The following is a 24,803-nucleotide window of genomic DNA, read 5'->3' as shown; positions in this document are numbered from 1 at the left end:
AGTTTTTCAACTGAACACTTTGCTGTAATGATCTCCTCCTTCCGTCACATCCTCACACTTTTTTGTATCAAAAATCATCCAATCGCCTCCTGAATGTTGCAGTCAAACATGCAGCTACAACGCATCTAAGTGCACCTTAACTATTTAGAGATAATTTTCCAGATACAAATCCTCTTTCTAGTTTCGAACCAGCCTGATTCCATCTTTTGGCACGCTCACAATGAGGTGCCCACAGAGGATTCTGGGATAGCTCTGTGTTGGCTCTCAGTTTTCCCATAATTCCCCTCTGCTCTACCATTTCCCACTGAACCTTCTGCATTCCTCCTGGCTCCAAATTTGATTCTCTATATGACACTGATTCTGCTGTTCTACACTGTCACCCAGGGAGTGTTGGGTTTGTTTATCATGCCTTTCCTATTTGAGGGACAATTCCTCGACTGGACCCAAGACATCTTATCTCTGCAGGGAGCCCACGGTTCAGTTTAACTTTTTCTGACCAAATTGGTGTTCCGGTCAAACCTTCCCAGCTTCATTCTTGCTCCATTTAAGACAGTTCTCAGTCAACCAATGTTTCTCACTCTCAATTACTGTATATCATTCTCTACCATCATTCTGAACTTTACAATACAATGATTGCTGTGCCCCAAAACGGTCCTGTACTGACGCTGGATCCACTTGCCCCACCTCTTTCCAAAGGACCAGGTCCAACAGTACATGTTCTCTTGGGCTGGACACATACTCCTGCAGTGAGCATTCCTCCATGTAACCCAGGGACGCTCTCCACTCATGATCCTGCACCAACAGTAACCCAGACAATATCTGGATAAATTCAGTTTCTCAGTATACATAATCTGTAGTATTGTCATTGTTCTCAAATGCCCCTGCATATTTATCCTCTCCATCCTTTCCAATGGTTGCTGGCCTAAAAACTGTACCCAACCATATAACTGCACATTTTTTGTTCTGTAGCTTCAGCCCAATTCATTCTATCCCTGGACAGATCCTTTTTCCTCTTGGAATACTTCACTAGTTAATCTAAAACAATACTTTCACCCTTTCTCTTCTCTTCTATTTTTCTGAATACTTTATACCCAACAATATTTAACACCCAGAGTTGCCAATCCTTGAACCAGGCCTTGGTGACCACGCACCAATCTGCATCTGGAACTCACCACACTCCGAGTATTCATGTCCATGCAGATTCCCTCAGATTAAGGCTTTCTTTCTTACTTTAGCTTTCACTGTTTGAGTTGTTGTAGTAAATTAGTATCAGCTGCCTCTCCAAGTGTCTTATGAATCCCAGTCATATCCTCGACTATTCCTTTTCGGATCCCATACACACGCCAATTTATTTTCAATCCCTCCCAAACACCCCGTAAGAAATTCAGTCCCAACTCTGTCACGTTAGTCCATCCACCTTGTACAGTTGCTGCCTTCCCCAGAACCAGTCTCAATGTCCCAGGAATCTGAAGCCATTCCTGCTGCACCATCGTTCCAATCACAATCTCATCTACCTAAAACTCTGCATTCTGTTCTCACTTGTACACGGCACTGGGTGTATTCCAGGGATTTCCACATTTGAGAACCGCCTGCTAACCATCCACCTCGCTCCCTAAATTCTAACTCCCAGACCACTTCAACCTTCCTACCCAGGTCATTCCTACAAACACAGACATGACTTTTGCCTGCTCACTGTTCCACAGACGAATGTCCTGCAGACACAGCAGTGACATTCTTGACCCCTCTATTCTGGAATTACATTAACAGTCACAGACATGCTGACATCTACTTCAATTTCCTGACTCCCAGTTGACTATTGCTCCTCCTTCCTTCTTACTTTGTTTCTGTGTTCAATCCTTCTTTCAGCAGTTAAAAAAAGTAAATTTGCTAACTTACATCAATTACAGACAGTCGCTAATAACGGTTTACTATTGGACAATGAACTTACAGCTTTTTTCTGTGATGTCTCTTGCACTTCTTTCAAACTCAATGCAGGCAGGTCTCTGTCAAAGAAAGGTGTCTCTGTGACTCTCAGGTACGTGTAATACTCCAGCCCCCACTCCACTCTGCTCCCTCACAGGGTCACCGTCTATGTGACTCCCAGGTACTCGTAATCCTCCAGCTCCCACAGCATTCTCCGCAATCACAGGTTCACCATCTCTGTGACTCCCAGGTACGTGTAATCCTCCAGCTCCCTCTCCACTCTGCTCCCTCACAGGGTCACCGTCTCTGTAATTCCCAGGCATGACTAGGCCTCGATCCTCAGTGCTGATTTATATCCTCTCACTTTGGTTCTTCTGTAACACCCAGGTGAGAGTGAGCCTCATGTTCCTGCTTCAAGTTGCTCCCTCACATGGTCACTCCCTCTGTGACTTGGTGCTGATTTCAAGCCTCCTACTCTGTTGTTTCTCCAACTGCAAGTCCCAGTCGGCCTCAATGTTCGCTGCTGATTTATATTCTCTTGCTCTGTGCTGCTCACAGTCAATTTCTCTCTCTTTGCCATTCCCAGGTAATGGTAGGCCTCAAGCCTCAGCTGAGATTTATAACATTCCATTCCGCACTGCTCCCTCACAGGATCGCCACTGGGCCTGGAAGACAGTGTGAAAGAGGATGAGAGTGTAGAGAGGGTGTCACAGTGATTGAGCCAGCTTCTGGGGATGGAACAGGTTATCTGGAGAGGTAGGCAGGCCTGCAGTGTCTAAAACAGGTTACTGGAAGATACAGGGAGGGTTGTAGGCACTGAGGGAGGCAGAATATATAGAGAGATGGAGGTTTGTTGGTGACAGAGCCTTGTAGAGTCTCAAGGGCTTTTTGTGAGCTGGTTACTGAGATGTTAAAACTTCAACAAATTTAAATTGACACTAGTATGGTACTGGAGACTGTTGGATGTTAGAGTTAGAAGACCTGCAGTAACTGGGGGGTTATAGATGTTTGAAGCACTCGTGAAGTTCAAGGTCGCTCAGGACATAAGGAGATACAGAGAATGAGAGCATTGCAAATTAGTGGGATTGCAGGGGCAGGAAGAGCGAAGATGGATAAGGAGGATGAAAAGTACCAATTGAGCACAACCAGCCGCTGTAATTCACAGTGATTTAAGGAAGGGAACCTGTGCTGTCATTGATTACAGTTATATGGAGAGTTGCAGATACTGAGGGGTTACAAAGTTAGAAAGGAAGAGGCTTTAGATGATTAGAAGTTTAAACATGAATAAAGAAATTTGAGAGATCACTAGCATAGATGTGAATAGAGGTAGCGAGACATTCTGATGAATGATAAGTGTTGTCGGCAGAGGAATATGTCACATATACAGGACGAGCTGCATTGTCTGTATGCATTTACAGATATGAGGAGTGTCGTAGCGCCTGCTGGAGAGGATACAGATAACAACAGTTCCAACTTCTAGTGCAGTGGCTCAGGAAGGTAGCTCACCACCACTTGTCAGGGCCAACTCAAAATCAACAATATATACAGCAATGCTCATGACCACGAGTGAATAAATAAACACAAGATCTACAAGCAGCACTGAGGTCACTCAGGAAGGCTCTTTCAACAGTCCTTCACAAACCCAGAACCACTATACCCTGGAAGGACAGGAGTTCCAGGTGCATGGGAACACCAGCATTTCCAAGGTGCCCTCCAACCAACGCTCCATCATTCCAGCACTGTGTCTGTCCCTACACCTAAAGGACTGCAGTGCGTCAGGAAGGCAGCTTACCATCACCTTCTCCAGGGAATTACAAATGGGAAGTTAATGATTGCCGAGCAAGTGATAGCCACATCCCATCAACGAATTTGTACACTGGAAACTCATGGACTGTTCATGTCCGCTTTACTTCCTCCACACAACCCATATTTCCATCTAGTTCGGTGTCAGCAACAAACATGGAAGCAGAAGATTTTGTCCATCCATCAAATGTATCGAATCCCTTTGTGAATTGTTAGGGGCCAAGCACTCATCCATTTATTTCCACTTCGTTTCCTGTTAAAGAATTCCCATACCATTCTAGTACGTTCCCTCCAACCCCACACGTGTTAATTTTGCTTATCCTCCTCTTCACTGGGACCTTGTTGAAATATTTCTAAAATTCCTGACAAACCATTGCTCCCTTTTATCTACTCTGCTGTTTACAGCCAGACAGGAAAACAAATCCGGCAGGGTTAATGAAACGGAAAGAGTCCAGGAAGGAAATGCTTGTCATATGAGGAGCAGGTGAAGTCTCTGGATCTGTACTCAATGAGGTTTAGGAGGCAGTGGATGAAAATCATTCAAACTTACACAATACTGAGGGGCCTGAGTGGAGATGACGTGGGGAAGATGTTTCCACTAGGCAGAGAGACCAGGGTCCAAGGACACAGATTCCGTGTGAAGATACGACCCTTTAGAATGGAGATGTGCAGGAATTTATTCAGCCAGAGGGTGATGGATCAGTCGAACTCACTGCCCCATGGGGCTGTGGAGGTACGTAATTCATTGCATTCAACTCAGAGATAGATAGGCTGTTCATGAATGAGGAGACGGCACGGTGTCACAGTGGTTAACACTGCTGCTTCACAGCGCCAGAGACCCGGGTTCAATTCCTGCCTCAGACGACTGACTGTGTGGAGTTTGCACATTCCTCCCTTGTCTGCGTGGGTTTCCTCCGGGTGGTCCGGTTTCCTCCCACAGTCGAAAGATGTGCAAGTCGGGTGAATCGGCCATGCTTAATTGCCCATTGCGTTAGGTTAGGGGTATGGGTGGGTTGCGCTTCGGCGGGTCGGTGTGGACTTGTTGGGCCGCAGGGCCTTTTTCCACACTATAATGTAATCTAATCTAATAGTTACAGGGGGTAGCTGAGAGAATGGGGTTCAGAAAACAATACAGCCATAATTGAATGGTGTGGCAGATTCGATCGACTGAATAGCCTAATTCTACTCTTGTATCCGATGGTCTTATGGGCAGTGCTTATTCTATAGGTTTCTAAGTGTGCATTTGTCCTTTCTGCCAGATCATTTACCATGCATTCCAGCATTTTCCTGATCTTTGAAGTCAGCTCTTGGTATCAGACAGAGTGCAGAGAGCTGCAACCTCAGAAACGTGGTATACAGCGTCAGCAGGTCATAGAGAAGGCAAGTGGAATGCTGGCATTGATTTCAAAGGGAATGCAGAATAACAGTAGGGAAGGCTTGTAACAACTATAGAAGTTTCCAGTGAGCTCACACTGTGAATACTGTCAACAAGTTCGGTCACCGAGCTAGAGGGGGAATGTTCTTGCATTGGAGGCAGCCCAGAGAAGGTTCACCAGACTGTTCCTCAAAATGGAGGGATATTGATGAGAGTAGGTGGAGAAGGTTGAACTCGAACTCATTAAAATTTAGAAAATGAGGCAAAATTATTCATACACCGAATATAGTGTTCTTGCAGGTTCGGTACTGAGACGTTGTTCCCCTGAGCAAGCATCTATAACCGGAGATAATGAGGAATGCAGGCACTAAGGAAGCTTACAGAGAAAAGCAGGGAGACTGGAGGATGTTTTAGAGTTTGGGTAGTTTGAGATCACTGTTGGTGGTTAGAGATCAGATACGTTGTTGGGATGAAAGATGTCACATAGAGGTAGAGGTTATCCGTATGGAAGGAGTTACAGCGATAGGGTGGAATATAGGGGCTAGAGATTACACAGATAGGGCTGGTAGGTGGAGCTCCAGGAGATACAGAGACTGGAAGGTTGTTCGGACTGGGGATTACACAGATATTGGTGGTAGTTGGAACGACAGGAGTTTTTGGAGAAAGGGAGGGGCGTAGGCATTGGAGATTACACAGATAGTGGTGGTAGTTGGAGCTGCAGGAGTTTTTAGAGAAAGGGAAGATTTGAGGGACTGGAGATTTCACAGAAAGGGGTGACAATTGGAGCTTCACGACTTACAGAAATGGGGGCAGTTGTAGGGACTGGAGTGTACACAGGTAGGGATAGTGGTTGGAAGTGGAGTTTAAAGAGATAGGGAGGAATGTTAGTGCTGGGGATTACACGGACAAGGACAGTACTTGGAGCTGCAGGGATCAGTGAGATAGGGAGGTTCAAAGGGGCTAGATCAGTTCACAGAGCAAGGGAGAATTGTAGCGATTGAAGAAGCTAGAGATACTGAGGGTTGTATGGCCGCAGGAGTTCAGAGAGTTAGTGGTGTCTATGAAGGCAGGGTTGCAGCATTCCCATCAGTTACAGAGATGTGGAGTGCTGTTCTGGAGGAGGTTACAGAAATCAAGAGGGTTGGAGATGCTGGAAGATATTACAATGAGCTGTAGCATTTGAGGAGGTTACAGCGACAGGTTGCATTGAGGAGTTGGAGCGTGCGACAAGTACTAAACATTCTGCAAGGGATCAATGGGGGAGGATGTGCAGTGAGAGAGGGACTCACTGAAATCCTTGTAGAAGGATTCCTGAAGAAGGGCTTATGCCTGAAACGTCGATAAGTTTCCTGAAGAAGGGCTTATGCCCGAAATGTTGATTCTCCTGTTCCTTGGATGCTGCCTGACCTGCTGTGCTTTTCCAGCAACACGTTTTCAGCTGCAAGGGATAAATAACCTTACATCTATCAGGGGGATTGGAAGGTCTGGAGATAGAGAACGAGAATTGCATGGACTGAAGAATATCGCTGAGATGGGGAGTAACATATGAGAAGAGGAGCTACAACATGAGATGAGCTGTATTCAATGAAGTCAGGGGAGTTACAGGGATGTCTGAAGGAACTAGAGGTGATCAAAATGACAGTGAGGCTTCTCTGTGTAGGATTGTGGCAGTTTATGCCGACAGGGAGTATGTTATGGAATGGTGCTAGTTTCAGAGATTACAAAGTTGTATAGAATTGAGGAACGAATAGAGATATGAAAGGCTGTAGTGAATGAAGACATTTGCTGATGAAGGATGCTGAGTTTCTGGAAATTATATGGACTGGAAAGCGACAGGATACATTGAGGAGTTGGAGACTGCTACAGAAAAGAAACATGCTGCAAGGGATCCGCAATCTTACATCGAACAGGAGGATTGGAAGCTCTGGATATAAAGAATGAGAATTGCAGTAACTATAGAATATCACAGAGATGGGGAGTAACATCTGAGTTAGAGGAGTTATAACGTGAGATGAGCTGTATTCAATGGAGTCAGGAAAGACACGGAGATCTGAAGGGATTACAGATAAACAAAAGAACAGTGAGGTTTCTCAGTGTAGGGTTGGGGCAGTTTACACAGACAGTGAGTATTTTATGGTTTGGTGCTACTTACAGAAATTACAAAGTTGCATAGAATTGAGGAACGAATAGAGATATGAAAGGCTGTAGTTAATTAAGACATTTGTTAATGTCGGATGCTAAGGTTCTGGAAATTAAATGGACGTGAGAGCTGGACAGTCTGTCATAGCTTACAGAGACAGGAACAGCAAAGAGCTTGGTGACACTAATACATATTAGGGAGCATTGCACACACTGGAGGAGGTTCCTATGATAGGGAGGGTTCTGGGCGAGGGTGACGTTTACACAGATAGGAGTGTAAGTGCTGGAAAAGATTATGGACATGATTAGAAAGATAAAGAGACTGCAGGAGCCTACACTGACAGGGTAGGTGAAGTGACGGGAAGAGGTGACATAGATAGAGAATTTTGTAGGAACTGGACTGAGAAAGTCACAGGCATTGGAGTGGGTTCTACAGACTGGGAGTGATTCACCAACCTGAGAGGATTACACTGATAAGGAGGATGGTAAGATCCCCACATTATCAGAGAGTTTCAGGCCTGGAAGAGGTTACATAGAAAACAAGGAATGTTGGAGCTGTCGGAGTTTACAGAGACTGGGAGGTTTGGAGTTATTTATGGATAGAGAGATATTTTTAGGGACTGTAATATGGAACGCAGAGGTAGAATTTAGATTAGACTAAATCCCCTACAGTACTGAAACAGGCACTTCGGCCCAACAAGTCCACACTGACCTAACACTATGGACAATTTAGAATGGCCAATTCACGTAACCCGAACAACTTTGGACTGTGGCAGGAAACCAGAGCATCCAGAGGAAATCCACGCAGACATGGGGAGAATGTGCAAACTCCACACAGGCAGTCACCCAAGACTGGAGTCAAACCTAGGTCCCTGCCGCCTTGAGGCAGCAGTGTTCATCACTGAGCCACCATGCTGCCCCAAATTGCACAGTTACACGAGGAGAGTTTGAGGTGGTGGGAGCGTTGTAGGGTGTGGAGGAGCAAATAGAGATGTGAAGTGTCGCTTCAGTTGGAAAAGGGTCTGGAGGAGTTTATATAGACAAGGAGGTATGTAGGGATGGGCAATGGTTACAGAGATAATGTGGTGCTGTAGGCCAGGAGGCAGGAATGTGATCGGGCCTGCAGAAGGTCCCAGTGATATCATTGTCTCTTGGGGCTTGAGGAAGATTCACAGGTGGGTATTTTGGTCCGGGCTGGAGGATTTTACAGAGACAGGGTGGACTGTAGTTATTGTGCAAGACTACTGAAATAGGGATTACTGTACTGAGTGTAGGATGAGATTATTGAGATTGGGCATGTTATCGAGACTGGAGCAATTTACAAATAGGGAGAGTCGTCAGCATTGGAGTAGGTTTCAAATATATAGCAGGATTATGGGAGGGGTGGAGGTGACAGAAATAGCACATTTTCTGAGAATTACAAGCATTCAAGACAGGAGTGCAGATGAGTTGGACCAAAAGGTGTGTTTCCTTGCTGTATGACTCTATCACATGACAAGAGACAGTGTGAGGGGGGAACATAGAACAGAAAGATCCCAGGTTTCAATACCACCTTCTTAGGAGAGGCCTGTTTTCCACTCTGTTGTCCTGGTGCTCACTAAGATAGCACAAGCCTGGATTGATAACAGTGAACTTCCTATATTGTTAGAGGAAGGCTCAGTACAGCAGAGGTGAAAGTAAACAAGAGAGTGTGGATTGGACCCGGAACCATCATGCTCTGTGTTCACCCTTCAAAACTGTATCTGTGTTCTGTCTTCTGGATCAAACTTCGATCCCTTTAATATGCTCTGATCTGTTCACTGTGAGTGATCGTACCTCATTGCAGGATTTACTGAAGGCTCCAGATCCTACTCTCCATCTCTCTCTGGTTGACTAACCTTCTACAATGATTGACGAGATAGGGGTTGGGAATTTTCCTGGGTGAGGAATATCCTGAGTACTGACAGGAGACAGAGAAATAGACAGAATGGGAAATTAGACTGATGCATGGAGGGTTACACATGGAGAATGACACTGAGTCCCAGAGATCTGAAAAATCCCAGTTTCCATTCTGGCCTGTGCAGACTCGACTCTCTGTAGTGGAGAATTCTGTCGACTCAGGATCTGGAGGAGCTGCAAAAGGGAGAGTCAGAGACAACAATTAGACCCTCACAGTGCCAGATTCCACATGGAGAGATACTGAGTGATATCACCATAGTGCAGGAAGGTATCAGGATCAAACCACAGTCAGGAAGAAGAGGGTTCGATTGATGGTGCACTAGGATCAGTACTCAGGGATGAGGGAGCTATCAGTGGGCCAGGCAATGGCCTGGTGTTACTCTCACTAGACTGTTCAACCAGAATTTAATGTCGGTGTCAGGCATACCCGTGTGAATTCTCAATAGCCTTTAAGGAAGTAAATCTGTTGTAGGCAGCTAGTCTGGCCTACATATGAATTCAGACCCACAGCAATGGGACTGACTCTCAATTGCCCTCTGACACGATCTAGCAAGCCACTCAGCTCAAGGGCAGCTCGGGGTGGGCATGAAGTGCTGGCCAGCCAGAGACAGCAACATCCCATGAGTGCTTTAAAACCAACCCTGCTGGGAGCAGTGTTCTGGCTAGTCATATCAGTAGGTTAATTTACAGGCTTTGAACAGACAGAGAGGATTCGGAAACAGGGTTCGGGTGAACGGAGCTTTCCAAATTCAGAGACGAAAGGTGAAGCATCGGGACAGCATGGGGAATGGGGCTGAAGACAAGCAGAAAGGAACGGGAAGGAACAGAGTTGAACTAAAACTGTACATCAGTGAATAGGTTTGTGACAGGACATTGTGGGAAAACGGAAATTATAATGTTCTTTTCTCGAATTGCCAAAGTATCTGCAATAAGGTAATAGACTTGTGACATAGAGATAACTGAGATTTCGTCACCAGAGAGACATAATTACAGGGTGAACAAAAGGTGGAACATAAATATTTAATGGTAAACAAACTTAATGGATCTCAGGCCGAATAGGAGTGCAGGAGAATAATCCTGACAGTAATGTGTAACAAAGGCAGTACAGAGAAAGCATTTGGCCTCAGATGATGTGGCTGAATCAGCCTGAACGTGAATTTTATGTCCTACAAGAGAAAGCCACAACAGAAAAACTTTTATTTTTAAGGATCCCTAGCAGCATTTCACTGTTCATCACTGCAATAAACAGGAATTTGTTGGAATTTGTAACAAAAGTGGTGTGATGATTTTGGGAGACTTCAATCTTTGCATGATCTGGGACAGTCGCACTGGCAAGAGTGATATTCTGCAAGCTCCTGTTTGAATGTTTTTGTCAGTGTTTCTTTGAGTAACATATTGTGCAAATGGCTCGGGATGTCACTATCTCCGATCGACCATTGAGTGATGAAGCTGACTGAAGGAGTGATGTTACAGAGATCCTCCAGGATATTGCAATATAGTGGAATTCAAAGAGATTATCAGGTTTTCAAGCGACCATAAAGCATCAGAAATAAAGACAATTACATGAGTTTGAGAGGACAACTGACCAAGGTAAACAGGGGAAACAGACTAAAATGTATGGCTGTAAATGGACAGTGGAAAACAATTAAGGTCATAGAGATGTAAAGCAGAGAAACAGACCCGTCAGTCCAATTCATCCACACCGACCAGATGTCATAACCATTCTTGTCCCATTTACCGTCATTTAGCCCATATCCCACTAAACCCTCCCTATTGATATAGCCATCCAGATGCCTTTTAAATGTTGCAACTATACTAGCCTCCACCACTTCCTTTGGCAGTTGATTCAACACCCTCTGCGTGAAAAAGTTGCTCCTTGGGTACCTTTTAAATCTTTCACCTCTCACTTGAACTTATGCCTTCTGTTCTGCACTCCCCTACCCCAGAGAAAATACCTTGTCTGTTTATTCTAACCATGCACCACATGATTTTATAAACCTCGATAAGGCCACCCCTCAGCCTCTTACACTCGAGAGAAAACAGCCCCAGTCGATTCACCCTCTCTGGTTAGCTCAAATCCTCCAACATTGGCAATATCCTTGTAAATATTTTCAGAACGCTTTCAAGTTTCACAACATCCTTCTGAAACGAATGAGACCAGAATTGCACGCAATATTCCAAAAGTGGCCAAACCAGCGATTTGTACAGCTGCAACATGACCTCCCAACTCTTATACTCGATGAATAAAGGAAAGCATACCAAATGCCTTCTTCAAAATCCTATCTACCTGCAACTGTACTTTCAAGAAACTATGAACCTGCACTCCAAGTTCTTTGTTCAGTAACACACACTAGAATCTTACCATTGAATGTTGCTAAGATTTGCTTTTCCAAATGAAGCACCTCACATTTATCTAAATTAATCTCCATCTGACACTCCTCACTCCATTGGCTCATCTGATAAAGAGGAGACAGTGAGATCTACAGATTCTGGAGGTCAGAGTTGAGTGTGTGTTAATGGAAAAGCACAGGTCAGACAGCATCGGAGTAGCAGGAAAGCCGATGTTTCGGGCTGGAGACATTAATCAGGAATGAGGCTGGGAGCTTTGGTGTTGGAGAGATAAATGGGAGGAAGGGTTGAGCTGGGGAAAGGTAGCTGAGAGTGCGATAGGTGGTTGGAGAAGGGGATAAGAATGTTAGGTCAGAGAGGAGGGAGGAGCAGATAGGTGGGAAGGAAGATTGACAGGTGGGACAGGTCAGGAGGGCAGCGCTGAGCTGGATGTTTGGATCTGGGGTAAAGGGGGGAGGGGAAAATGAGGAAACTGGCGAAGTCCACATTGATGCCATGGGGTTGAAGGGTCCCAAGGCAGAAGACAAGGCATTCTTCCTCCTCCTTTCTCGGGTGGTGTGGGAGAGGCGATGCTCTCGGCAGAGTGGGAGGGGGAGTTCAAATGTTTGGCAACAGGGCGGTGAGTTGATTTTCATGTGTCCTGGAGATGTTCTGTAATGCTTGCTGTGAGACGATGTCCAGTTTCCTCATTTCCTCTACATCTTCCCTGCAGACCATTTTAGAGACTATCTCAGGACACCTGCACCAATCAACCCCACTGTCCCGTTGGGCAGGGTTTGAACCTGGGTGGGTAAGCACCAATGGATTGCTAACCCATTGCCAAAACCACTCGACTACCACTACATGTTTACAGAGGTTAGAGGAGGATTGTCGCGACTGGAAAAGGTTTCACACTTTGAGAGTGTAGTGGGGACTGGAGGAAAATACCAAACTAGCGAGGGTTTAAGATTGAAGGATTCTGCAGAAAAACTTTACAGGGTTAAGAGCAGGATTCTTGACAGTGTGGAGTAACCAGAAATATCCTGGGGTCAATGTCCAGAGATCTTTCAAAGTTGCCACCCAAGTTGCAAGTGTTGTGAAGAAAGCCAATGATGTGCCGGATTTCCTTAGCAGGGGGATTGAGTTTAAGAGCAGTGAGGTTTTGCTGCAGCTCAATACAGCCTGTGGTTAGACCACAATTGGAATATTGTGTTTAGTTCTGGTTGTCTCAATACAGTAAAGATGTGGAAGCTTTGCAGAGAGTGCAGAGAGGATTTATCAGGATGATTTCTGGAGAGGAGAGGAGGTCTAATGAAGAAAGGTTGGGGGAGCCAGGGCTTTTCTCATTGGAATGAAAAAGAATGAGAAGTGACTTGATAGAGGTGTACGAGCTGATGAGAAGCAGACAGAGAGTGTGTGGCCCAATATTTTCCCATTGCGAAAATGACTATAACTAGGAGGCAAAATTGTTAGGTAATTGGAGGAAGGTTGATGGGAGATGTCAGAGGTATCATCTTTACACAGAGTGTGACAGGTGAGTGGAATGTACTGCCAGTGTTGGTGGTAGAGTCAGACACATTAGGGACATTTAAGTAACTTTTGGTTAGGCACAAGAATGATAGCCAAATTAATTTCTCAAAATGTGACCAGTGGTGTTACACAGGGACCCATTCCGGGACCACTGTTACTTATGTTACATACCAATGATTTGGAGGAAGGTATCGGTTCCTTGATTAGCACGTTTGCAGATGACACTGAGGTTGGTGGAGTAGCAGACATTGAAGGGGACTGTCAGAGAATACAACAGAATATGGATAGATTGGAGAGGAGGGCAGAGAGATGGCAGATGGAGTTCAATCCGGGCAAATGCGAAGTGATGCATTTCAAAAGATCCAATTCAAATGTGAACTATACAGTAAATGGAAAAAGGAGGTAAAAACAATAACTGCAGATGCTGGAAACCAAATTCTGGATTAGTGGTGCTGGAAGAGCACAGCAGTTCAGGGAGCATCCAACGAGCAGCGAAAACGACGTTTCGGGCAAAAGCCCTTCATCACTGCCTTTATTCCTGATGAAGGGCTTTTGTTTGAAACGTCGATTTCGCTGCTCGTTGGATGCTGCCTGAACTGCTGTGCTCTTCCAGCACCACTAATCCAGTAAATGGAAAAGTCCTAGGGAAAACTGATGTATAGACAGATCTGGGTATTCAAGCCCATTGTTCCCTGAAGGTGACAACGCAGGTCAATAAAGTGGTCAAGCGGCATACGGCATGCTTTCCTTAATTGGACGGGATATTAAATACAAGAGTTGGCAGGTCATGTTACAGTTGTATTGTACTTTGGTTCGGCCACATTTAGAATAATATGTACAGTTCTGGTCGCCACATTACCAAAAGGATGTGCATGCTTTAGAGAGGGTGCAGAGGAGGTTCGCCAGGATGTTGCCTGGTATAGAGGGCGCTAGCAATGAGAAGAGATCGAATAGATTCAGATTATTTTCATTAGAAAGAAGAAGGTTGATTGGGGACCTGATTGAGGTCTGCAAAATCATGGGATGTAGACAAGGTGGAAAGCAAGAAGCTTTTCTCCCCAGAGTGTGGAACTCAATTACCAGGGGTCACGAGGTCAAAGTGAGAGGGGGGAGGTTTGGGGCAGATATACGTGGAACGTTCTTCATTCAGAGGGTGGTGGGGGCCTTGAACATGTTGCCAGTGGAGGACGTATAGGCGGGAAGGATAACATACTTAAGTTGTTTCCAGACAGCTGCATGAATGGGCAGAGAGCAAAGGGATAGAAATCCTCAGAAAATAGGCGATGGGTTTAGGCAGAGGATCTGGATCAGCCTAGACTGAGGGCTGAAGAGCCTGTTCCTATGCTGCGATTGTCTTTGTTCTTTGAATGGTCTGCAGGTTAGATTGATCTTAGAGTATGATAAAAGATTGGCACGACGTTGACGGCTGAAGAACCTGTACTGTGCTGTACTGTTCTGTGTTCTAAAAAGGGAGGGTTACAAGGGCAGGAAGAGGATTCTGAAAGCTGGAGAGGATGGAACCTGAATGAATAGATAGGTTAGAAATGTTTGCTAGGATCGTCAGAGATAACAGAGACAGCAATGGTCTGATCAAGAGCAGACGAACCAGACAGGAAGGGTTGTGACGACCTGAGGTAGTTCCACCGGAGGGAGGACAATAACAAGAGGTTACAGAAATGTGGAGAGCTGTAGGGTCGACACGTGTTCATGAAGATGGAGAGGTTGGGAGGGATGGAGCAGTTTACAGGGAGAAGGGTGTTAGTAGAATGGAGCGGGTTACACAGACAGGGAGGATTTTCGTTGAATGGAGCAGATTACAGAGATAAAGTGGGTTGTATAGACTGGAGGAACAAACAGAAATATGGAGGGTAGTCGTGACTGAAGATGATTATTGATATAGGAAGGTTTACTTCTGCAGATTATTTAGGTATGGAGGTTTTTGAGTCTGGCAGATTTTCCAGAAGGGCAGTAATTTTGGCTGGACAGTTTCACAGCTAAGGAAGCATACGTAACCTCCTCCAGAATGGTCAAAGTGGGAGAGGTTGTAGGGGAGGGTGACGTTTACACAGAAAGGGGTGTAAGAAGTGGGGAAGGTTATGGAGATGAGTAATCGGATTGAGATACAGGAGAAGCTTACGTTGATAGGGTGAGTGCTGGCGACGGGAGGATGTTACACATACAATGTGTCTTGTTGGAACTCAATCGAGAGAATTACAGGCTTTTAGATGGTTCTACAGATCGTGAGTGCTGCAGGGACCTGAATGGATTATCAAGTCTCCACCAGGTGATCGTGTCTCTAGGAATGGAAGAGGTTACGTTGATATGGAAACATTGAAGACAATATGTGTCTTCTTCTTTGTCTTGAACAGACCCTCGATATCCCTCATCAGCCAGGGATCCCTAACCCTGCCAGCTTTTCACTTCACTCGAACAGGGACATATTGGATTCTTGAGATCACATTTTTAAAAGCCTCCCATTTTCCAGTCATTCCTTTTCCTTCAAACAGATTCAGCCAGTGGATGGGAGCATGATGTGGAGGAGCCGGCATTGGACTGGGATGGGCAAAGTTAAAAACCACTGCACCAGCTTACAGTCCAACGGGTTTATTTGGAGGCAATAGGTTTCAGAGCGCTGCTTCATCAGGTGATTGTGGAGCACAGTCATAAGGACAAATTTTATAGCAACAAGATAGCAATGTCATGGAATGTAATATCAAAAAAATTGAGTTTAAATTTTCATATTTTAGGATGATCTATCGTGCTTTGAAAGCTAGTGTTTCGTAATAAGCCTGTTGGACAATGAACTGGTGTTGTGCGATTTTTAATTCACCCAATCGACCTCTGCTAGATTCTGCAAATTAGCCCAAAACTGGCCCTGCTCCAGATTTGCACCTTAATCTGTGAATCTGTCTGATCTTTTTTTCCATAACTATGTTTAACGAAGACAGTTGTGGTCACTGGACCCAAAGTACTCTCCGACTGACACTTCAGTCACTTGCCTGACCTCAGTTTCAGAGGGGAGGTCCAGTGTTGCACCCGCCTGAGTAGAGTTAGGACCTCTCCATATTGATTTAGGAAACTTTCTTGGACACATTTGACAAATTCCACCCCATACGGTCCTTTTACACTCTGGGTGGTCCAGTCAGTCCAGGGGAAGTTAAAATCGGCAACCAGTACTATTCTATTATTTCTATAGATGCCTGCAATCTCTCTTCACATCTGCTCCTCTAGTATCTCCTGGCTATTTGGGGATCCAGAACACAATCCCAGCAATCTGACTATCCCTTTTTTGTTTCTAACTTCTAACCATGTGGCCTCATTTGATTACCACAAAAGAGTATCCTCTCTAAGCACTGTTGTTATGTCCTCCCTTATCTAAAGGGCAACTTCCCCTCTGACCTACTTGTACTTCTATCCCGCCGGTAGCTTCTGTATCCTGGAACACTGAGCTGCCAGTCCTACCCTTCTCTCAGCAATGTTTCTGTTATGGCTTAATATCCCAGTCCCCAGAGCCAATCCATGGTCTGAGCTCGTCTGCTTTACCAGCCAGGCCTCGTGCGTTGAAATAAGTGCCATTTACACCAAAGGTCTTTTCCCTGTCTTGACTGTTCCCCGGGTTATCCTGGATAGGAAACTTGTTCTCGATGGCTGATGCATTTTTCTCCTGACTGGTCGATGGTACCTCGCTTACTCAGAGTCCAAATCCCCTGCCAAACTAGTTTAAATTCTCCCCACGTAACACCAGCAAATCTCTCCCCAGGGGTACTGGTGCCCCTCTGGTTGAAGTCAAACCTGCCCCCTTGTTCAGATCACCGCTATCCCAGAAGAGATCCCAATAATCCAAGAACTGAAAACCCTACCCATTCCATCAGCTCCTCAGACACGTATCTATCTGGCCGATCTTTCTATTTCTATCCTCATTGGCATGTGGCACTGGGAGTATTCAGGAGATTACAACACTCGAGACCCTGCTTTATAACTCCTTTCCGCACTCCCTGTACGTATTTCACAGGATCCCATCTCTTTGACTAACTGTGTCATGTGGACCAATGTGCACAATGACCTCTGGGTATTTACTCTGTCACTTCATAATGTTCAGTAACAGCTCAGAGACACCCATTACCTGATACCCAGGAGGCAGCACACCATCCTGGGGCCTCTTCTGCAGCCACGCAGTCTCCTGTCTGTCCCCCTCACAACTGAGTCTCCTAGCAGTATAACTATCATTAGAGAGGATCTAACAAACGGAGACTGGGAGGATTATCTGCAGTTGGGTCTATATTTGGAAAAAGAGAATATGATAAAGTGAGAATTAAGGGCCAGTGTGTTCCTGACGAGGGAATAGTAAAGGCAGCAAGTCCAGCAAATACTGATCAAGAGGTATCATATGTTTGATAAAGAAAGTACAGTGCAATAAACTCAGGTGAAGTCATTCGAAAGTATAGAGAGAGTGTGCAAGGGGGCTACTTAAAGATGACGGAGAAACAATGGTCATTAAACATCCTTGGTAGACAGTGTTAAGGAAAAGCCACAAGGTATTTTAGCAGTATAGTTAGAATGAGAGAATTACTGGGGAAAGAGTGGGGACAGTTAGAAACCAAGGGGACAATTTGCGCATGGAGCCAGAGGAAGTAGGCGAGGTCTTCAATGAATATTTCCCACCTGTATTCACACAGGAGAAAGACATTGTAGCCGGGGATTTCGGTTGGGATAGTGAGGTTCTCAAACATGTTCAGATCAATAAAGGAGGAGATATTAAATGTTTTCGCAGTCATAAAGGTGGAGAAATCCCCACAGGCCAATGCAATGTATCCCAGGCTGCTATGGGAGGTACGGGTGGAGATTGCTGGGGCCCTGGTGGATATAGTTAATACTTTGCTGGCCACAGGTGAAGTGCCAAATGACTAGAGGATCGCTAATATGGTTCCTTTGTTCAAGAAGGGCAGCAGGTAATTACAGAGCAGATAGTCTGACAGCAGGGGGAGGGAAATCATTGGGAGCAATTCTGAGGGACAGGATGAATCAACATTTGGAAACGCAGAGATTGATTAGGGATACTCATCATTGATTAGATAGAGTAAGGTCCTCTCCCAAATTCAGCTGAGGCTTTTGTTTGAAATTACGATGGAGTATTTTGATGAGGGCCGTGCAGATGATATGGGTTACATGGAGTTTATTAAATTGTTTGACAAGGTCCCACATGAAAGGCTGGTCCAACAGACCAATGGGATCCAAGGTAATTTGGCAAACCGGATCCACAACTGGTGGTGCGTTGTGTTTACGATTGAAATTCTTTCACCAACGGGTGTACCACGGGGATCTGTGCGGGAGCCATTGTTGGTTATTATATACATTAATAACTCTGATGTGAAAGCAGAAGTTATCATTAGTAGGTTTGCAGATGACATGAAAGGCGAGGGTGTTATCCATAGTGAGGTGGATGGTGGCAGGCTACATTCTGAAGGTTGAGACTGGGACAGAATTTCAAGACAGGAACTTAAATTGAAAAAGCAGGAAAGTGCACGGCAAACAATGAGGGAAAGCTGATTAATTAAAGTGCATTTATTTTAAAATAGAAGGCCTAACAATTAAGGCAAATGAACTCTGTGCATCAATGAAAACATGGGACTGGAATACCATAGATATGACAGAAACATAGCTGAGGGTGGGACAGGACTGGAAGCTCAAATGTTCCAGGGTACAGATTCCACAGGCAGGACAGAACAAGAGCTGAGAGAGGAGGGGTGGAATTTTTGATCAGTGAAAATATTACAGCAGCACTTAGAGAGGATATTCCTGGGAAACGCCCAGCGAAGCTATAATAGTGCAACTGAGAAATGAGAATGGGTCATCACTTTGATATGACTGTACTACAGGCCCCCAATGGTCAGCGAGAGTTTGAGCAGAAATATGTCTGGAGATCTCAGATATCTGTAAGAATGATAGGGTTGGAATGGTCAGGGATTTTAACTTTCCAAACCTAGTCTGGGACTGCCAGAATAATCAGAGCTTGGATGGGAGGGATTTGTTCGGCATGTACAAGAAAAATGTCTCAGTCAGAATATAAATGGTTGGACTGCAGGAAGGTGTAAAACCTGACCTCCCCTTGGGGAACAAGGTAGGGAAAGGGACTGAGTTATTAGTGGGGCAACACTTTGCCAAAGTGAGCACAATTTTATTAGTTTGAAAATAGCGATGGAAAAGAACAAGCCTGGTCCACAAGTTAAAGATCAAAATTCATCTTGCCACAATCCAGGAGTTATTAGTCAAGAGCTTTTAGCAATTGATTGTGGAGGCTACTTGCAGGTAAAGGGACACCAGGCAGGTGGGAAGCTTTCAAAAGAGTGATAAAATGAGAGTTCAGCGCCAGCATATTCCTGTTAGTGTGAAGGACAATGCTGACACAATTCGGATACACTGGATGACTGGGGGTATTGAGGCTCTGGTTAACAAATAGGGGGCACGTGTCACATATACCAGCTGTATTAAGGGAATCCATTGAAGAACATAGCGGGTGGAGTAATACACGTAAGAGGGAAATCAGGAGATCAAAAAGGGGTCCACAAAAAAGCATTGGCAGATCAGACTGAGGAAAATCCAGAGTTTTTCCAGTATATTAATAGCCAAAGATAAACTAGGAACAGAGTATGGTTCCTTGAGGACAAATGGTGCCATCCAAGTGTGGAACCAGAGGAGATGGGTGAGATCCTGAACAAATGTTTCATGTTTGAACTCACGTGGAGAAATACTGGGGAGGTCAGGGGGAAGAAATGTCTTCAAAAGAATCCACATAACAGAACAGGAGGTACTGAAGGTTCTAAAATGCAGATAAGATGGGAAAATCCTTGGGAACTAATCAAGTATATCCCAGAATATTGTGGAAAGCTCAGGAAGAAATCGTGGGGTCCCATAAAAACATATTTCTCTCACTGACAGGCACGGATGAGGAGTTGGAAGCCTGGAGGGGGCTAATGTTGTGCCAGTGTTTAGGAAAGGCTATGAGGGAAAGCCAGGACATCAACACCAATTAGCTTGATGGTAATTGGGCATACACTGTTGGAAGTGATTCTGCAGGACAGGAGTTACATGCATTAACAAAGGCAAGGATTGATTAGAAATAGTCAGCACAGCTTTGGAACACTGCGTAGAATTCTGATTATCATGAGTTAGGAAGCATTTCCTGAAACTGTAAATGGAGCAAAGATTGACGAACATGTTACTGATACTGGAGGGTTTGACAGAAACGGAGGGGCTGGATAAGCTGGAAAGCAACATGGGGCTGGGGATGAGATAGATTTGGCAGAAAAGGTTAAGGAGAATGCAAATAATTTTCTACAGCACACAAGTACAAAAAAGCAACTGGAGAGACACTAGGGCTCCTCAAAGATCAGTGAGGCCATCCAAGTGTAGAGCCACAGGAGATGGGCAAGGGCCGAAATGAGCACTTCATGTCAGAACATATTGTGGACAAAGACTAGGAAACAAAGGGAAAGAAAAAGTGATGGCTTGTAAAGAGTCCCCATTACAGAAGAGGTGGTGCTGGAGGTCTTAGAACACAAAGCTAGATCCTGAACAACTGTATCCCAGAACATTGTTGCAAAGTAGTGGCAGTGACCCGAGCAGAAATATTTATATCATTGTCCTTCACATTTTCACTGGGCGTAGGTTGCCGAGGGTGACCTTATAAAGGTTTAGAAAACCATAAGGGGTACAGGTAAGTTGATTAGCCAACATCTTTTCCCCAGGGTAGTGGAGTCCATAACTAGATGGGATTGAAGTGCAGAAGCAGAAGGTGTTAGCAATTCTGGAAAGTATAAAAAGAAAAAAGTCCCCTGGGCCAGATGGGATTTATTTTTGGTTTGTCTGGGGAGCCAGGAAGGAGATTGCCGAGCCTTTGGCTTTGATCTTGTTGTCGTTGTCTATAGGAATAGTGACAGAAGGCTGGAGGACAGCAAATGTTGTCCCCTTGACCGAGAAGGGGAATAGAGACAACCCGGGTAATTATAGAGCTGTGAGCATAACTTTGATTCTGGGTAAAGTTTTGGGAAGGCTTGTAAAAGCTAGCACTTACAATAATCTGGAAATGAATAAGTTGATGAGGGATAGTCAGCACGGTTTTGTGAAGGATAGGTCATGTCTCACAAACCTTATTGACGTATTTGAGAAGTTGACCAAACAGGTGGACGTGGGCAAAGCAGATCTTGATAGTGCAGATGAACAGAGAGATCACGGTGTTCATCTACATGGATCATTGAAAGTTGCCACCCAGGTTGATAGAGTTGTTAAGAAGGTATTCAGCATGTGAGCTTTTATTGGTACAGGGATTGAGGTTCGGAACCATGAGATAATGCTGCAGCCATACACTAATCTGGTGCGGCCGCATTTGGAGTGTTGCCTATGGTCCAGGTCACTGCATTACAGGAATGCCGTGAAATATTTAGAAAGGGTTCAGAGGAGACTTACTAAGATTTTACTGAGTCTGGAGTGAAGGTCTTATGAGGAAGGCTGAGGGACTGGAATCTATTTTTGTTCGTGAGAAGACGTTTGGGGCCAATTAATTGAGACATATAAGATAGTCAGAGAGTTAGATGGGTTGGACAGTGAGTCTTTTCCCTCGGATGGCGATGCCTAGAATGAGGCTTTAAATTGAGGTAGACATTAATATTAATAAATAGATATGGGTAAGATGCCAGAGGTAGGTTCTTTGCTCAGAATAGTCGTGGCATGGAATGCGTTGTTTGCAACAGGAGTGGACTTGCCAAATTTAAGGGCATTTAAATGGTTATTGGATAGGCATATGGACAAGAATGGGCTAGCGATGGCTACTTGGGCATCAGATTGGTTCCACAGGTTGGCGCAACATCGAGAGCCGAAAGGCCAGTACTTCACTGTCATGTTCTATGTTCTAGAGGGAACAAATATGAGATGGTAGAGGAAAGACTTAAATGCGATTGGAGGACAACATTTTCCACACATAGGAAGGGACAGGTATGGAATGGGTTTCCAGGGGCAGTGGTAGAGAAAAGTACAATTACAACATGTAAAAGACATTTCGCAGATACATGGAGAGGTGAAGGTTTAAAGGGATATGGATCAAATGCAGGGAAACACAACTTGTTCAGGGACTTGATCAGCATGGAGTAGTTGGATCGAAGGAATTGTTTCTGTGCTGCATGGCTCTGTCTCCAGTTAATGGTGGAGGAGACGATCGAGAAAAGGCATGTTGTAGACACTGAATCAAGTTACAGCGATAGGGATGGTAGTCTGGAATGCAGTATAATACAAATATGTGGAGGGACTATCGGGAAGGGAGAAGGTTACAGAGACAGGAACTGTTACAAGTTATTGAAGACACTGGTGCACAAGACATGCCATAGATAGAGTGATGCAGAGTAGTAAGCCTTAGTACAACAGAACTTACAGTCGGGTTGGGGATTGTTCCTGGGGTGTGTCGTACTGTGCTCCCCCTCCAGCACTATATCTATATCATGTCTTGTTAGCCGATGTTTGGAGCATTCTCATTGCTCTCTGCTCTGTTCACTGTGAGTGATCTTACCTCACTGCAAAAGTTTTTGAAGGGTCCAGATCTCCCTTCCCTAAGTCTCTCTGGCTGACCAACCATCTTCAATGAGATGATGGATGAGTCAAGCAGCAACTGGAAGTCGATTGAGAAATGACCTTCCTGATTACCTACAGGAGACAGAGGAACAGACAGAGTGGGAAATTAGACTGATGCAGCGAGGGTTAGACATAGTGCCATTCTCTAAGTCACACAGAGATCTGGTAAATCCCAGGATCCACCCTAGCCTATTCTGCCTTGCCTTTCTGGAGTGGAGACTTCTGTTGGCTCAGGATCTGGAGTAGCTGCAAGAGTGAGAGACACTGACAGAGGCAGCAATTAAACCCACACAGTGAGGGATACCACATGGAGAGAGAGGGAGTGATATTTCCAGAGGGCTGGAAGATGTCAAGATCAAAAAATTGCGTAGGAAGAATGGGTTTTGCTTCATTTTGCATTGGTATAGCCGGTTAGGAATGAGCAACCTGTGAGCAGGTGAGGTGATGGCCGAGTGGTATAATTGCTCGCGCATGTATCCGAAAGCTGAGCTATTGTTCAGGGGAGACAGGTTTGAATCCCACCATCAGAAATGGGGGAAGTGTGAATCGATAATTAAATAAAATTGCAATTAACAATCCATCAATAACTTTGATACCATTGCTGATGTCCAAAATAATCTTTGTTCATCAAAAATACACTTGTACTTTAGAGACGGACATCTGCCCATCCTGACATGGTCTGCACGACATACACACAGCAAGGTGTTTTCCTCTCAATTACTCTCTGAAATGGCCGAGCAAACTACTCAGCTCAAAAGCAGCTGGGGATGGGCAAGAACGGCTGGTCAGCCAGAGTCACCCACATCCCACCTGTAAATAAAAACAATCCCATTGCTCTGGGACCTAATGGAACCACGATGGGAATGGAGTCATGGCCAATCATGTTGGTAGGTTTATGGACAGAACTTTAAACTGACAGAGGATGTGGGGAAAGGATTCATGTGAAAGGAGCTTTCCAAATCCAAAGAGAAAAAGTGAAGCTTCAGAACAGCATGGGGAAGTGACTGAAGACAAGCAGAAAGGAACAGGATGGAAAAAAGTTTCACTAAAACTGTACATCAGTGAATAGGTGAACAGGAGATTATGGGAAAGAGGAAATGTTATAAACGAAAATCGCTTCTTAATAATCGCTCTCGACAAATTCAAGAAAACAAAGTTTTATTAGCAAGTCTGCCGAGTTGGGCAACCTTCTGAGTAAAAGGCGCGCTGAGGCTTACAAAGTTTCTCATTATATACAGCACAAGTCCCTCCCCTCCTTGGTTCTAACGAGCCATGAGGTTCACATTCTTAAAAACATCATTATTCTCCAATTTGCACCCTTATTACAAAGTCTGCAACAAATGTCTCCAATGTTCCCAGAGTTGTTGTCTTTCTCCCCCTGTAGTCTTATCAGTCAAAGGCTTATTCTTCTCTGTCTGTGCTAGCGGTCTTATCAATCTGTAGCAGATGTCTCTGTATCAATCTGTAGCAGATGTCTCTCGAGTCGTTTCCCTGTCCTGCAGTCTTTATCAGTCAAGGACTCATCCTTCCCTGCCTGTGTTTATGGTTTCATCAATCAAGGGCCTGTTTGTTTTTACTCTGCTCACAAATTGTCAGCATTATGCACAATTTAAACTATTCTACTTTTGAGTATACAAAATGTTTTAGAAAAGAAGCAAAAGTTTTGTCTTTTATTATAGATCAGTCTGTGGTCTAGGCACATCTTAAAGTTTGAACCGAAATTACCTCTCACAGGAAATTATGATTTTTTTTTGGAAAGGACAAAGTATCTTCAATAAGGTACATGGATTTGTGACACAGATAAATTGGATATAGACACCAGAGGGACATGGTTACAGGATGAACAAAAGGTGGAACATAAATATGCAATTTCTCACAATCTTGCGGGACCTAAGGCAGAATGGGAAAGGAGGATTGGGCAACGCTGACAGAAATGGGTAACAAAGGCATTACAGAGAAAGTAATTGGCCTCAGATCATGAAGTAGACTCAGTCTGAATGTAAATTCTGGATACTACTTGCCAAGGACACAAGCAGCAGAACAGTTTTAGCCACTGAATAGCATTTCATTGCTCATCACTGTATTAAACAGGAACTAATTTGAATTTTGAACAAAGGCACTGAGATAATTTTGGGAAACTTCAATATTC

The sequence above is a fragment of the Chiloscyllium punctatum genome, chromosome 19 (assembly GCF_047496795.1).
Source record: "Chiloscyllium punctatum isolate Juve2018m chromosome 19, sChiPun1.3, whole genome shotgun sequence".
NCBI lineage: Eukaryota > Metazoa > Chordata > Chondrichthyes > Orectolobiformes > Hemiscylliidae > Chiloscyllium > Chiloscyllium punctatum.
This window is presented reverse-complemented; position numbering follows the sequence as displayed.